General features: G+C 35.1%; 1 protein-coding gene across 1 annotated transcript in view; it reads left to right on the top strand.

Annotated features, from left to right (window-relative positions):
- LOC126891749 (zinc finger protein 664-like) overlaps positions 1-14,979 on the top strand; it is a 38,718-nt gene that overhangs the window by 20,982 nt on the left and 2,757 nt on the right. The window lies entirely within an intron of this gene.

Genomic DNA, 14,979 nt, shown 5'->3' with positions numbered 1-14,979 from the left:
CAGCAGCTTGAGAGAAGCCGCCAGAGTCCCAAGATACGTAGCAGAAAGATTCCTGTTCAGAGAACTCCAACAGGTGAGAGTCACCGAAATCATGACAGACAAGGCAAGGGTCAAATTCGCGGAACTGGAGCACCACCCAAGTCATATACTGCGAGAGATGCTAAGGTATGATGAGTTCCACCGATGGAAGCACAGAAGACCGAAACAGCAAATTGTGGAATAAAGTGTACAAAAGTGAAAAGTGATAGTAGTCAGTTCGTAGCTCAAAAACAAGTGCCGAAGATAGCGTTACACACGGAGATCCATCACCACGATCACCTTCAAGGTAAAACATTATAGAAAATTATAGAAGGGCACAGGCCCCCAAAAAAATATATATAAAAAATAAAAAGGCGTAAGCCCCCAAAAAAATATAAAAAACCATAAAAAACACATAAAAACTCGAGCAACAAGTCATTGGGCGGAGCCCAATAGGGCTCAGCACGATGACTTGGGGCCCAAGCAAGCAATTTTTAGTACCGCGGTTAAGTAAGTAAGACGATAAAGGCATAGAGCGCATCACGCTGAGCCTAAGATTTTTGCATTCGATTAGGGTACCACATGGAATCTTATTACCCAGGATTCCATTGTGAAGAGCATTTGGCTACGATAGTTGTGCCCTCATCGCGCATCAGCGTGCTATGGGGGGGGGGAAAGGGATGGCCTGGGGCATTGGAGCGAGGTGGGGTGATCCCTGTTATTCTCGGGTCAAAACACCTCGCCCCAATGAATTGTTACACCCGAATGTACTCTTTCGAGAGGGTGAACATTCCCACAGGTCGGGTTAAATCAAATTGCTTGCTTGCTTGAAAAGTCGATTGTATACTTAGGCTTTCTTAACATTTTCTTTTTTGATTCATTTGCTTATGTTGGAATATAAAAAAGTTAGTGCTTTAACAACTAGCCATGCTTTTTATCAATAAATCCTCATAGTAGGGGAGGAAAGTATGCTAAATTTGCAGTTTGTAAAGATGTCTCCTATTTAAGATTTTAAAGTAACCCCCCAGCCCACCTCCGTCGGGGTCGTGTTTGGTGCCATTCGGTAGATTTTTGAAAAATATTGAATAGGTGTATTTTGCAGTTTTACGATCTGATGTTCATTTCGCGAAATATCGCAGGGTTCGTATTTAAAATTTTTAATTTACCCCCCTCCCCTCCCGTGGGTTGTCACGAACCTTTACGGAGGTGGGGTGGGGGATTTAATTTAAAATCCTAAATAGGAGCCCCAATTTTTATTGCAGATTTGGATTCTTTACGTAAAAATAAGCAACTTTTATTCGACACATTTTTTCTAATTATGGATAGATAGCGCTATAATCGGAGAAAAATGGTTGTTTCAAATGGAAAATTAAATTAAAAAGTGAACAGTCCCCCACTTTATGGAAAATTTAACTTATTCTGATTTTAGCACATACTCTTCACAATCCAATAGGTTCCCATAAAGCTCGAGTAACTGCAAATTTAGTATAGTTTCCTCCCCTACTATGAGGATTTATTGATGAAAAACATGGATAGTTGTTAACGCACATAACTTTTTTATTATCTCACATAAGTAAATGAATCAAAAAGAAAAATGTTAAGAAGGCCTAAATCTACAATCGAGTATTAATTTTAATATTTTACATGTGCTAGAATATTCCACAGGGTGTTCCAAACTTTAAGAAAAAAACACAGCATGATTTGTACACCCGGTATAAAATTATATTTACCTGTCTAGCAACAATATTATTACAACGATATTCTTAAATAATAAGGCTATAACCTACTAAAAGAATCACTCAAATCGGATCAGTGATTTAGGAAACTCGAGACATCAAACATGTCCCATTTTTAAGGTGTTCGGCTAATTTTGCCGGTGTGTGTATTTTTGCGAATTTGTTTAAAATCATTGTTTATCGCCAAACGTCACTAAAATCATTCATTATTTTACTCATTTGCCCTCATTTTCGGCAGTAAAGTAACACTTTGTTGTACTGAAAGAAGAATGTTACTTTACCTGCCGCGATAATTAATCAAATTAACCGAGATTGAATGTAAGTGGTCAGTGGCAGCAATCGATTATTTATTTGAGTGAAATTAAAATTTATTTACTTTAATTATTAAAAATATTGTACAAAATTTATCTTATTATGTATTAATAAAATTTATGTCAAAAAGTAAAATTCTGTAGTGTTTCGCAATTATATTCATACAAAATAAATCAAAACTTTACAGATTTAGTAATTAGGTAGGTATACAATATTGATAACTATCGATTAAACATCAAAACCGGCCATCAAGCAAAAGTCATCTGTCATTACTGTCATACGAATTTTTTATTTCGACTAAAATTTAAAAAATTTCCTCAAAGTTGTAAGTAAGTGTTAATGTTTTTTATGATTGACGATACAATTTTTTACGCACCACCTCAATACTCTTTCTCGAACGCGTCTGTTCCTCTGCTCGTAATATCAGACTCGTTCGATAAAGAGTCCCTTTACTGACTGACTTTACTGAAATTGGTTAAACAATTTTTCGACGGCGGTACCGCGTGACACCCTGTGTAAGTTTGTGCAAAAAATCGAATCAGAATAATTTACATAACGGGGGCGACGTTACAGACTATACTAATAAGTAGTTGAAACGGTCAAAACAAAGAAACGCACACTCATCAAAAATGCGCTTGAGATTCTCGTATAATCAACATTTACTGAATCGATCCAGGAAGAGTCAACTCCAACTAGTAAAAGTTTATTTAAATTTTTAAAATCAACTTTTACTGCTCGTTTCAGTTGGAGTTCAACTATAGTTTATTTTTTAACCAGGAGGAGTAAACTAAAAAGACAGATTCACACCCAAGAAAGTCACTAGAATAATAACCAAATACATCTTCTTTTTTGGTTGATCTAGTCGGCCCTCAACGGTAATCCATAAATATTATATTAAATTAATACGTCACTAAAGAGTTCCAAAAACAACTGCTTTTTATGTAAAAGCAGACTAACAATCTAAAAATTAAAGGAATAACACAGAAAACAGCAAAAACGCCGATATAACTAAATTAACCTCTGAAATGTCACTAGTGTCAAAATTTGGTAAATGTCATTAGTGTCAAAATTTTATAACAGTGGAGTAAACTTGCCTGCGGTTGGACCAATTACAAACAAGCAATACAGCGCGGTAAATTTGAATTACTCCTCTTGATTAAAAAACAAACCATAGTTGGAGTCAACTCTAACTAAGAATCAACTTGAACTGTAACATATATATCAATTGCCATAATAGTGACCAAAAAACAGAAAACAAGCTATTTTAAGTTTCCAATTAAAAATAAAACGAGAACAAGAACATGGCAAATAAATTGTGGAAATGGACTTTCGGCCCTCGGTAATAACGTAATCTTTCATTCTGCGTTTAAATTTGTTAAACTTACTAGTTTACTCAGGATTCGAAAAAAATTAATCCCATTTAAATAGCATTGAAGTCGAAAGTTCGTACCCATCCCCTTAACTTTTTGATTCGCTTTCACATTTCATGTAAATACAGTTTAATGCTAATAACCCCGAGGTTGAAGTAAATTCTAAATAAAAAAAATTATCAAAAAAAGATTTCATTGTAACAACGGCTGTATTTTTGATTTATGAGAAACATGACCTTTAAATCAGTGGCGCGCCCAGGGGGGGTTTGGGGGGTTAAACCCCCCCCCCCCAGGACATATCAGGAGCTTGGAGGAGTAAGGGCGAACCCGAAAAATGGTCATTTCAAAAACAGTCTTATATTTTTCACATACTTTTAAAGAATGCGTCTGTATATTATAACAGCATGTTTCGCCCTTCATACTCCTAAAATTTCGTAAGAAATAATATTCCTATCCATTTCTGTCAGAAGCTGAACTGCATAATCGTCTAGAAGAGTAAGGGCGAATCCACAGGCTTTCGTTGCGTTTCGTTCGCCCTTCTCCTCTGTTAACGCGCCGGTGTTTCTGCAATTCTGTAGCTTAGTAGCTTTAATTGGTGAGATACAGTCTTGTGTTGTATGCAGATTGCATTGTATGCAGATTGCGTTGTATGCAGATTGAATTGTATGCAGATTGCGTTGAATGCAGATGCATTGTTCTTGAGTTTTCCTGTACGATCGTGTATAAGGCGCCGGTGTTTCTGTAATTCTGTAGCTTAGTGGCTTTAGTTGGTGAGATACAGTCTTCCATTGTATGCAGATTGCATTGTATGCAGATGCATTGTTCTTGAGTTTTTCTTTACGATCGTGTGCTTGTAGTTTTTAATCGTATTTTAAGGAAAAACCAAGGTGCATTAGCGTTTAACTTGCTTAGTTTTTTCTGATTTATTTTCAAAATGAACGCCGAGAATACGACAAGGCGGAAGCAAAAAAACACGGAACAATGGGTCGTTAACGTATGTAAAGCCAAACGAAACTGTGGTGAAGCATACGTTTCAAGAAATACAAAGAAACCTGTATCTGCGCGCACAATCGGACTGCCTTGTAAGTGTCGTAAAACGTGTTTTGAAATGTTGGGCATGGACAATATCAATATGATTTTCAATAATTTTTGTCAAATCGGCAACTACGATAGTCAAAACCAATATCTTTCAAAAGAGCTAAGTTTCAGTAACTGTAAAAATTCTTTAATTACTGGCAGAGCAAGTAGGAAGCTTCGGACCATCGGATATAGTGTTTCAATCAATGGTGAAAGAAAATGTGTTTGTCGTCATACTTTTATCAGCATCCATGGCATAAGTGAAAAAAGAGTTCGCGTTGTTTTAAACAAGCAGACCACAACAGGAACTGTGCTGAGTGATAACAGAGGGAAGTTAAGTCCAGGCAATAAAATGGGTGGGTATAGAACTCAGTTGGTCAGAGATCACATTGATTCTCTTGTTACTGTTTCCAGTCACTACAACAAAGCCAAAAGTCCCTTTAGAAAATATATGCCACCGGGCTCATCAATTACTGGGGCATATGGAGCTTACACGGAATGGCTAAGAAACACATCTCCTGAAGCACTGCCTGTGACAGAGTCCTACTATCGAAATATTTTTGTAAACGAATTCAATATAGGTGTTCAGCCTCCTTCTGTTGATGAGTGTAATACTTGCTCTAAGATTAAAATTGAACTTGATGGGTTAAAAACTAGTAACTTGAATTCTCCCAGAATAATTAAATTGGATACGGACCTGAAGGTTCACTTAGCAAAGCAGAAAGCTGCTCAGCAAATGATGAAAAGCTACGAAAACAACCAGGATGAAAATATTGAAGTTGTATGTGTTGATTTACAACAAGCATTACCCACGCCTAAACTTACCTGCAACGTGCAATATTACAAAAGAAAAATGTGGACTTACAACTTAGGAATCCACAACATTAAAACAGGAACAGCCATGATGTATGTATGGGATGAAACCATCGCCAAGCGCGGATCGTGTGAAATAGCCAGTTTCCTCAGTCACTATTTGGAGAACTTTGTTAACGAGCAAGTGCGAAAAGTTATAATTTTTAGTGATAACTGTGCCGGTCAAAATAAGAACATAAACGTTGTTTTGTCTAACCTCCGCCACATTCATGCAAATCGCTTTGATCTTATTAAGCACGTTTTTTTAATGTCGGGGCATTCAATGATGGGTTGTGATCGAGATTTTGGTTCAATTAAATTAAAGATCAAGGACTGTGAGGTATTTTCAAAACAACACTATATCCATTTCATTGAACACACGAAAAAGAAGAACAAATTCCAAGTTGTTAATGTGACGAGGGAAATGGTTAAGGATTTCAGCGTTCTTCAAAAAGCAGCAACTAAATCTCAAATATTGGGAGCTAACTTCAAGTATGGCAGAATATTCGAATTTTCAACAGATTTTAAGATGGGCTTTAAAATTCAAATCGCATACAACACGGATATTTCTACAAGTGTGATACTCCAAAAGGGGCGAAAGAGACTTTATGATACCACAAATTTTAATTTAGATAATATAGAACTTCCTCTCAAATACCAGGGTGCTCTCAAGCTTACAGAAGAAAAGAAAAATGACTTACTAGATCTTCTTGATTATGTACCCATGCCACACAAGTGTACTTTACAAGAAGCTATAAGTGGAGGAATTGGTATAAATGAAGACGAAGAAACCGTAGACGATGAAAATCAAATTGAATTCAATTAAAGCTTTCTTTGTGAATTTTATTAAAAACACTAGGGATGTTTACTTTTATAGAATAAAAAGTATTAAACCTCATTTTTTTTATTTCATAAAAATCTTGCAAAATCCTTAAGTTTTTAAGATCTACCTGAAGGATTACCATACCCTAGGAAAAGATTAGGGTGTAATGTGCATAACAGTAGAGAAACTAAATTTGCATAAAGTTTATTGTATATTGTAACTTTTATTAGTACTTGGAGATAAACTTTCCGCTTTCAAAGGCGCCTTTCATTATTCTATTCAAAGCAATATTGTAGTGATGAGCCGATGTACCGATCGAACGTGACACCGACAAAAACTATTTAGAAAGTGAATATAAGGCATAAATAAGGATTATTATAGTAATTTTACAAGTTAATACTTTATTACATCAATTTACTATTTTAGTTGGGAACAAGCCGTAAAACTAAAATAATAATTCATAAGATTTACACGTTTTATTCACTGTGAAGATTTTTTGTCGGCATTGTAATAATACAGATTATACACCGTATCCCTCGGTAGACCGCACGCTGTAGTAGAGATGCGACGATAAACCGCATAATCTAGTAGCATCACTTGTTCGCCCTTACTATTCTAACATGTTTGTAAACTTTAACTCAGTTTTCCCGAAACATCGTTTTTGCAGTTCGCCCTTACTCCTCCAAGCTCCTGATATACAAAATATAAAGAGTAATAGGAAAATGTAACTTGTCTTTCAGAAACAATACAAAAAAATTTCGGTGCCCAAGCTAAGATAGGACAAATAATCCCTTGACTAATAATCCCGGACAAAAAATCCCCAGACAAAAAATCCCCTGACAAATAATCCCCGGACAAATAATCTCCACAAAATATTTGCTGCCGAATAGTTCTCTAAAAATTTTCCCGTGAATGCAATCGACTCAAATGTTTTTCAGCCTCAGTGCGTGAGAGCTATAGCAATCGCCATGAAACCGCTTTTCGGCACGAAAATAATGATTAGCAATTAAGATTTAGCATGAATTGTAATTTCAATTACCAAATAATTTCAATTACCAAATTTCGAATTTCAATTCCATGTCGAAAACTTCAAATTTTACATGACAAACGAGTGTGAGTTTTTTCAAAAATCGTGGAAGATATGGGGAATGCGCTAAGGCTGTGGGAACCATGTTGTAATTATTCGCTTAAATATTTTACTTACTCTGCTTTGAATTACTATGTTCAAAACATTGCCTATTCGTGATGAAAACTACTGGTCCTGAAAACGATAATATTGATTGTAATCCAAAAAACCTGTTACTTATTGTAAATTTAACGTCAAAAATATTTAGTTATTATCATATTAACGGCGTTATAACTTTTCGAGTGTCCTTGTGAGTGGTTTACTATTGCCTTTCATGTGTCGGTCGTGTGCCACTATTTCCATTGTCTCACTCCCATTTTCTCCAGAACTTCTCTGATTGCATCTTTCCACCTTTTTCTAGGCCGTCCTACAGACTTTCTCCCATCTGGCCTCTCCCGTAGCAGCTATGTCTGGTTTGATTTTTGGATAAATTTTTCGCATGGCATATTCTAAGGCCAGGTTAAACAACAACGGGGACAACGGATCTCCCTGTCTCAGTCCAGAATTTACGCAAAAAGCATTTGATATTTCCCCACCTCTTCTAACTTGTGCAAAGAAGTTACTTACACACATTTGCGTTACCACAATTAGTTTCTTGGGTACGCCCAGTTCGACCATTGTATTCCATAGTGTAGGATGATTAATTGAATCATAAGCCTGTTTGAAATCTATAAAGATCTGATGCACATCTTGATTATACTCCCAATCCTTTCAAGCATTTATTTGTCTAATAGTAAATATTTGATCAACAATCGATCTTCCAGGCCTGAAATAACACTGGTAGTCACCAAGTATTTCTTCGACGTATGGTAGTAATCTTTTTAGTAATACATATCAAAAATATTTAGTCATCAGCTTCAATTCACTGCAAGCAAAATTTCAGAAACCTGCTTCAAAAGCTTTGAAATGCTATGTCAAAAACCTGTCTTCTGCGTTTTCATAACAAAGCTAAACATTGTCAATAGCGCAAAATTTTTTCATGGACGCACACAGATAATAGGCAATGTTTAAAACTTAGTTATTCAAGGCAGAGTGAGCAAAAGATTTAAGCGAATAATTACAACATGATTCCCACAGCCTTAGCTCATTCACCATATCTTCCACGATTTTTGATAAAACTCACACTCGTTGGTCATGTAAAATTTGAAGTTTTGGGAATTAGAAATTTGGTAATCGAAATTACATTAATTCATGCTTAATCTTAATTACTAATCATTATTGTGGTACCGAAAAGCGGATTCATTGCCATTGCTATAACTCTTATGCACTGAGGTTGAAAAACATTTGAGTCGATTGCGTTCACGGGAAAACTTTTAGAGAATTATCTGGAAACAAATATTTTATGGGGGTTTTTTGTGGGGATATTTTGTCGAAAAAAATTTGTGGGTATTATTTGTCCGGAATTTTTTGTGGGCCTTTTTTGCCCGGGGATTTTTGACTAGGGATTTTTTGTCCAGGGATAATTTGTGGGGATTTTCTGTTAGGGATTATTTGTCCGAACCCCGCCCAAGCCAACCCCCCCTAGAGGAAAAGTCTGGGTGCGCCACTGCTTTAAATGCATGAAAAGAAATAAATATTTTTTGTTATAATTACTATAAATATTTGTATTTAATTATAGAATCAAATCTATAAACAATAATTATATGAACTTAAAATAGTTCTTAGATAAGTGTTATTATTATCTATACTGAAAGAATAAGGACATCATAATATACTTACTATATGTTCATCAAAACGAACGTACTTTAATAAAGTCTGTAAATACCCTTGGATCTGTGCGCATATCCAAATTCCAATCTCAAACTCACCGGCTACCAGTGACTAAAAATCAACACCAAATTTACCTGAATACGGATCAGGTAAATTCAATCTCGGCACCTAAAAAACTGGTAGCGCCATCTATTTCTAAAACCAGTGATGTACATAAACATACATAAACAGTATATTCATCAATCAACGCTTCTAGTGTATCTTTATTGTGATTTTAGTATAGTACATTTTATATGTTTTTCGAATTAACCTTATATTATATAGGTATATATTGTTTCGTTTTTGTGATGTGACCGAAATATTCTAATTTTCTTTTCGCCGTGCACATTATCCTTCTCGTTGTTGAGTTTTTGGAGTATTTTGGCATTTGATATTTTGTCCATCCACGGTATCTTAAGAATTCTTCTATATGTCCACATTTCGAACGCTTCCGCATTCGTTGCTTCCGTTAAAGTCCAAGACTCTACTCCATATAATAAGATGGAGAATATATAACATCGGAGGAGTCTGAGTTTCAGTTCTAAATTCAAATTGTGTGATTTGAACAGCTTGGACATTTGGATGAACGCTGTCCCTGCTTTTTCTATTCTAGCTTTTATTCCTTGGGAGTGGTGTTACTGCTCATTTAATGTAGTGCCAAGGTACGTGCATTTTGGCACACGTTCTACTACTAGTATAGTATAGTTGATCCAAAAGATGCCATAACCCAGACATCCAAAGTGAAAGTTATCCTTTAACACCAATTTGTTCTATATGGTCCACACAATGTCCAGAAAAAAGTCACACCATTTTGAGCGTCGGGTTTGGGTGGGAGAGGGGGAGAAATCGGTAAATTCGTAGTTTTTTAAGTTTTTCGCCAATATTTCTAAAACTATGCGGTTTAACATGAACAACCTTCTATACAAAATTGTTCTACATTAAATTTGAAATAAAAAAGGCCCTATCCATAATCTTTCTAAAATGAATGGTTCCAAAGTTACGGAGGTAGTATAGTATAACTGGTCCCAGGGCCGTCTTAACCCGGGGGTGCAAGGGGTGCGGAGCACCCGGGCGCCAAGTCCAAAGGGCGCAAGCCGAACTCTTGCTAGGCCCAAATTTGCGTTTCTTGTCCTTAAAAAAACTACAAATTTTAACAAAATTATACAAGTGCACTTTCGGTATTTTTTACAAAGGCATTAATGCTTACTACAACTACGATATGAAAATGAAATATGAAACCCATTTAGATTAGGAGCCATGTTCCCATTCTGCTGACAAAAGTATAATTATTGCTGTTTTGCGGAGCTATGTATGTAAAAGCTCCGCATTGCTATGTGTTGGTATTTTTTAAAGGTGGCGGTAGAATCTTTTATGATGGCCGAAGTTAGTCAGTTTTTTACCGGTTATTGATACTACCGAGCAAGGATTAGCAAATTATTAGAATGTTTGGAATTAATGAATATTGATTTAGATGATTTACGACGCCAAGGGTATGATAATGGGATAAATATCAGAGGAAAAAATATGGGCCTTGAAAAAAAAATGTTTAGCCTTAGTTAGATTATTCCTGGTGCTCTTATGTTCCTTGTGCAGCTCACAACCTTAATTTAGTGCTAAAATTATGCTGTTAAATGCTCATTGGAAATAACAATTTGTTTTTCCAATTGTTCAAGAAATTTATGTTTTTTCCTCATCAACATTACGGTTGAATGTCATAATGAATAAGATACCCACTTTTACATTAAAAGCGCTTTCAAATACGCGATGTAAGAGTAGAATTGACTCACTAAAAATACTTCGTTTTAATATGGGGAAAATTTACGATGTACCTATTATCCTCAATTGTTGACAACAACTACGACAATGACACAAGAAGCAAGCTTATTGATGACAAAATTAAAGAACTTTAAGTTTATCGGCTCTGTCGTGACATGGTACAATATTTTAGCAAATATTTAATATTATTATCAACAAAACTTTGCAAACGAGCGATATTATTATTTCCGAAGTTGTCAAGATGCTTGATCAAGTCAATAAAGATTTAGCCAATAACCACAGGAGGATTTGAAGATTTGCTGTCCTTGGGCTATCCACGATTTGCCGTCCTCCCCTCCTCAGGTTTTCCTTTTTTACCAAAATTTGGCGCCCCCTAAATTCTGCCGCCCTGTGCTATAGCCTATTCAGACCATATGTAAATCTAGCCCTGTCAATAACCACACTGACACTGCGTTTGAGCAGATATTAATTGACTCAGTATCAATTGCTAAAGAACACTAGATTGCGAAACTAAATTTTCTGAAACTGTTCGTCCATGTCCCCGAAAAATATATCTCAATCTCAATTACGAGGCTGCAGACGAGTCCCTTTTATAGAATAGAATAGAATAGAAATATGCTTTATTGTCATGAAAAATTGTACAATTTTATCGACAAAGCTTATAAAAAGTCAAGACAACAAAACAATAACAATCCAATTTACTAAAATTACATAAATCGTCAATATATTTACAATAATAACAATAATAATGAAGTTAAACAGAAGTAGTCAATTGCAAAATTTAAGTAAATTGCAAATGCATAGTCTACCTAGTAATTAATAAGTTTAAAAGTTAAGCTGCTGCATATGACACCCAAATATAGACAAAAAAAAATGATAATAAAAATACTACTTGTGCAAAGGGTACTGTAATTTCTTAGTTATTGATTAAGAAAATCTTCTACTGAATAATATGGTCTTTCAGATAGGTAGGCTTTTGTCAGTTTACGGAATTTGGGGAAAGATGCTGCAGATTTAAGTTGTAGAGGGAGATAGTTGTAAAGTTTTTTTGCGGAATATAATATAGATTTCTTTACTAACTCAGAGGACGGGGTCGGCATATAGACGTCAAACGTAGAATTTCTCGTGAAGTAGTCATGATTAGGTCTTGGTGGAAAGACATGTAGATGTTTACGAATTAAGCAAACAGTTTCTAAAATATACAAAGATGGAAGGGTTAAAATTCTGTGATCTTTGAAGTAACTTCTGCAATGTGTTGTTCTTCTGAGGCCAAACAGATATCTAATTGCTCTTTTTTGTAATTTGAAAATAACATCGAATTGGGCAGCTGTACCAGAACCCCAAAAAGGAAGACCATAACGAAGATGTGACTCGAACAAAGAAAAATATGTTATTTTGGAAGATGCTAAATTGAGTTCATTCGAAACAGATCTTATAGCATAGCAAGCTGAGGATAGTTTCTTCCTTAACAAATCGATATGGTGGGACCATTTAAGGTTGCTGTCTAAAAAAATACCAAGAAATTTCACAGAATCAACGGTACTGATCTGGCTGTTATTAAGAGGTAAGGGTTGAAGGACTCCTTTATAAGACAATGCCACTGTTTTATCTACGTTAAACGAGAGTAAATTAGAGTCAGACCAGGTTTTTATTGTAAGTAGATCAGAAGTTATAGTAGCATGAAGAGTTGCAATATTTGAGTTGCTCCAAGTGATACTGGTATCATCAGCAAAAAGAAAGATTTTTCCATCGATTTTTAAACTAGTGATGTCATTAATAAAGATAAGGAAAAGTAGAGGACCCAATACTGAACCTTGAGGTACCCCACATACAATGTTTTTGAGACTAGAGTCTGTATCATTTGCTCTAACCATTTGTTTCCTATCATCCAAGTAAGATTGGAACCAATCTAAAGAAATACCTCGAATTCCGTAGAAATTTAGTTTTCTTATCAAAATGTTATGATTTACACAATCAAAAGCTTTGGCGTAGTCACAAAAAACGGTGGCAGTGTGAAGATTATTGTTCAGTGCTTGATAAACCTCATGTAGTACAGAAAAGATGGCATCAGTGGTGCATTTATTATTTAAAAAGCCGAACTGATTTTGTGATAAAATGTTGTTTTCAACTAGAAAGGATATAAGTCGGGCTTTTATGAGTCTCTCAATAATTTTGGAGAGTACCGGTAGTAGTGCAATAGGTCTATAATTGCAGGTATTAGATATTTCACCACCCTTATGAAGAGGAATAATGATGGCTGTCTTCAGGCACTCTGGAAATTTACCTTTCTCAAAGGAATCATTAATTAGTGAGATGAGGACTTCTAACACATTTTCTGGGAGATTAGAAAAAATTTTTATCGATAGACCATCGGTACTACAGGAGGATTTGCTTTTGATACTATTGATTGTTTGGATCAGTTCAGATTTATCGACTGGTTTTATAAAGAATGAATTCGAGACCTTTCTTGAATTAGGGAGATAAGCATAGATCTCACAAGATATTTTTAGACTCAGAACAAAATTTTAAAGTTAACTTATTATTATTTATTGGACATTGTCATTGCAAAATTAGGTGTAAGGTTTGAAATGTTGAGCAAACATAATTATAAGGTTTCTTTCCTGGAAAATGTATTGAGTAGAAGAAACTAAAAAAAAAACTTAAAAACAACGCAACGTTTAAATTGAAAAAAAACTAGCGCATGAAATGAAAATGAATTAGAATTTCTTACCAATATTTCTTATAAATAAAGACATAAGCCCACTCGATATTATCAGTTATCTCTCTCTCTCTCTCCTGTCGTTTCCCCATTACTGAGGATCGTGATTTCTTCCAATATTCCTAACAATGTTTCTCCATTGGTCTCAATCTACAGCTGCTCTAAGAGCTTCGCAGAATGAGTTTCCAGCTGAATGCTTTATTTGGTCAGACCCTCTAGTTGGTGATCGTCCTCTTGATCTTCTCGCCGGAACGTTTCCAGAAACAATTAATCTCCCAAACTGTCGTCACCTCTGCGAACCACGTGACCAAAGAATTGCAGAATTCGTTGCAGACATATTGTGTTCACAATATGTCTGCAACACAATATAAGTATTATCAGTTATATGTATATTCTAATAATTTACTCTGTGTTTTCCCAAATTTTCTAGGTGTGTAAGGATATATTTAACACTTCCAGTAACAGTAGCTGAAGATAAAAGGTCTTTTTCTAAACTTAAATTGATCAAAACTTATCTGCACTCAACAATGGCCCAAGACAGATTAACAAACCCGGTTTAAATAATTAAGTATAGAAATGCAAGTAAAAATAGATACCACCGAAATAATAAAAACTTTTGCCAAATTAAAAACTAGAAAAATTGACTCTGATATGTGTTATAAAATTGATCTTGTTTGAATACTGAAACAACGTTTTTTTTAATATAGTTTAATTAGTTTTAATTTTACCATAACTATAACCTATAAATACTTCTTACCAAAGGGGGCGCAAAGAAGAGTATTGCACCCCGGCGCCGTGTGTGTTTAAGACGGCCCTGACTGGTCCAAAAAAAGGCCTAACCCAAACATCCAACATAAAAGTTTTCATCCAACACAAAAATGTTCTATATGGTCCACATATTGTTCAGTAAAAAGTTACACCATTTTGAGCGTCCGGTTTGGGAGGGAGATGGGAGAGAAGCCGGTAAATTAGTCGTATTTTTACGTTTTTCGTCAATATTTCTAAAACTATGCTTTAGCGTAAACAATGCTATATACAAAAATGTTCTACATGAAATTTAAAACAAAAAATGTTCTATACATAATTGTTATAAAATCAACGGTTCCAGAGTTACGGAGGGTGAAAGCCGAGGTTTTCGATACTTTTTATATTTTTTGGACAATATTTATGATATAACTATACCAAAAACCCAGACATCCAAAGTGAAAGTTATCCTCCAACACCAAATTGTTCTATATGGTCCACATAATGTTCAGAAAAAAGTCACACAATTTTGAGCGTCGGGTTTGGGGGGGAGAGGGGGTAGAAATCGGTAAATATAAAAAGTATCGATAACCTCCATTTTTCACCCTCCGTAACTCTGGAACCGTTGATTTTATAACAATTATGTATAGAACCTTTTTTGTTTTAAATTTTATGTA

Source organism: Diabrotica virgifera, chromosome 9, assembly GCF_917563875.1.
Source record: "Diabrotica virgifera virgifera chromosome 9, PGI_DIABVI_V3a".
Lineage (NCBI taxonomy): Eukaryota > Metazoa > Arthropoda > Insecta > Coleoptera > Chrysomelidae > Diabrotica > Diabrotica virgifera.
This window is presented reverse-complemented; position numbering and strand designations above follow the sequence as displayed.